Source organism: Tenebrio molitor, chromosome 4 (assembly GCF_963966145.1).
Source record: "Tenebrio molitor chromosome 4, icTenMoli1.1, whole genome shotgun sequence".
Lineage (NCBI taxonomy): Eukaryota > Metazoa > Arthropoda > Insecta > Coleoptera > Tenebrionidae > Tenebrio > Tenebrio molitor.
Genome location: NC_091049.1, coordinates 19,205,933 through 19,207,760, shown reverse-complemented (window position 1 = coordinate 19,207,760; position 1,828 = coordinate 19,205,933). Strand labels below are relative to the sequence as shown.

At 32.8% G+C, this 1,828-nt stretch overlaps 1 long non-coding RNA gene across 1 annotated transcript; it reads left to right on the top strand.

Annotated features, from left to right (window-relative positions):
* The first annotated feature begins 488 nt into the window (after positions 1-488).
* Positions 489-1,086, top strand: LOC138129543 (uncharacterized). The gene is made up of 2 exons (XR_011159243.1): positions 489-958; positions 1,012-1,086. It is a non-coding gene; the product is annotated as an uncharacterized lncRNA (long non-coding RNA).
* Positions 1,087-1,828: the final 742 nt, after the last annotated feature.

The window sequence follows — 1,828 nt, the reverse complement described above, 5'->3', positions numbered from 1 at the left end:
AAAAATTAATTTGCACTTATTTGACATAACAATTAATGTTGGAAAAATAAAAAATGTATTCATTTTGTAATTTTTTTAACCATTTTATTGCCTTTTTGTTTATTAAAATCGGACAGCCTGTGTTCAAAAAAATTGAGAACATAATTGTTCTGAGCGTTCTTTTATCCAAATATGTAATATGTAGATATTTGGTTGAATACTCACCTACATAAATTATGCAATTATCTGAACTAATAAACACTAATTCCTATCCGAATTTACATCAATCTTCCAATTGAAAAAGTTCATGTGTATTCCCAAAAGGGACGATATTTTCAAAAATATCTCGTGAAACGGAAACTACATGTCGGCTTCTTTGGTAATATGTAGTTTTAACAGGTGGTCTTTTGGATGTGGGCGACAATATTTTCTAACATTTCGCGAAACGTTATCGAAGCTTTACGAAAGGGCATTTCTGAAAAAAAATATTGAATACAGTGATACACTTAGATGCTGTGGAGCAAGTTAGAAATTTCATAACGACTGCAGTAATAAATATAATTGCTAATGGTGGTTGGTGGCACAATGAATGGAGACGATGAAGAACGCGTGATGATTCCACAAGAACCATCATCGAGTGACACAAGATATTCTGATTTGGAATTTTCCATATGGAATTCATTAGATCAAGTTTTTCCTAAACGCGCCCCTAGGATAAATTCACGTGCGTCCACTTGTTAACTGAATTCTGTCCTGCGTTTCACCAGATTTCACTGACGTTTGACGTTGACACTGTTGAGTGTTGACAGGCGTGTTGTGCATATATCTATTAACTACTAATTAAATTAACTAGTTAATAGATATATGGTGTTGTGCTCGTTGTTGGGCATAGATAAAAGACGTTGTTGGGAACGAGTTAAATATAACCCAACTTTTACAGTTTTCCACGCCAGTAACCGATATAATTGTTAAGATTCATGTATAAACATTTTTCGTTATACATTAGATTGTTAGGTACCTATTACATTTTAGTTGTAAATAATTTATCAAGATCGTCCACCGTAAGAGAGGGGATTATAAAGAGTATCGAGAAAAATTCACCATGAACCAAAATAAAAACCTTGTAGAGAAGATGAAAAGTCAAATTCAAAAGGAAAAAGCAAAGCGAAGACTATTGGAAAAAGAATACAGACGTATTAAAAAGAAAATCAGGAGTAGGTATCACTTTAAAATGTAAAGGATGAAATTATCCTATCCTTGCAACCCTAGTACAAATTTTATTGGATACAGTCATACACCCTTTTGAAGTTGTGTCCACTGTATGGGTTGGAAAATTAGGTTATTTGTAGTTGATTCAAATTGCAATCATTTGCAACAGCATTTTTTTCATATTTCTGAAGTTGTCATAAAAACTGAATGTAAAATTTATCGTTGCCACTCCATATAAAAATGTTCAAAATAATAAATAAACAAAACATTGGAAAGGAACAAACTTGTAATTTAAACACAGGGAGTAACAATATGAACAAAATAAAGATTCTTACAATCAACATTAATTACTGATTACTAAATATTACAAGTCGTGACAATTTTTTCCTAATTAAGCTTTTGTGAAGCTGCTCATTTTTCTTAGCAGCTTCATGATGGAGCCGTATTTTCAAATAACTTCCACAAATTTCTTTGATCCATCGCAACACATGATCCTCAACGTCAAGTGTTGTGTCAAAATGATGCTGCTGGAGTGAAGGGAATATATTCTTTCTTCCAAGTGCATCTATAACCGAAGTCTTGACACAATGAACATAAACTACCGGGTTTGGGAATCCCCCGTTGTTTTCACTGAACCCTC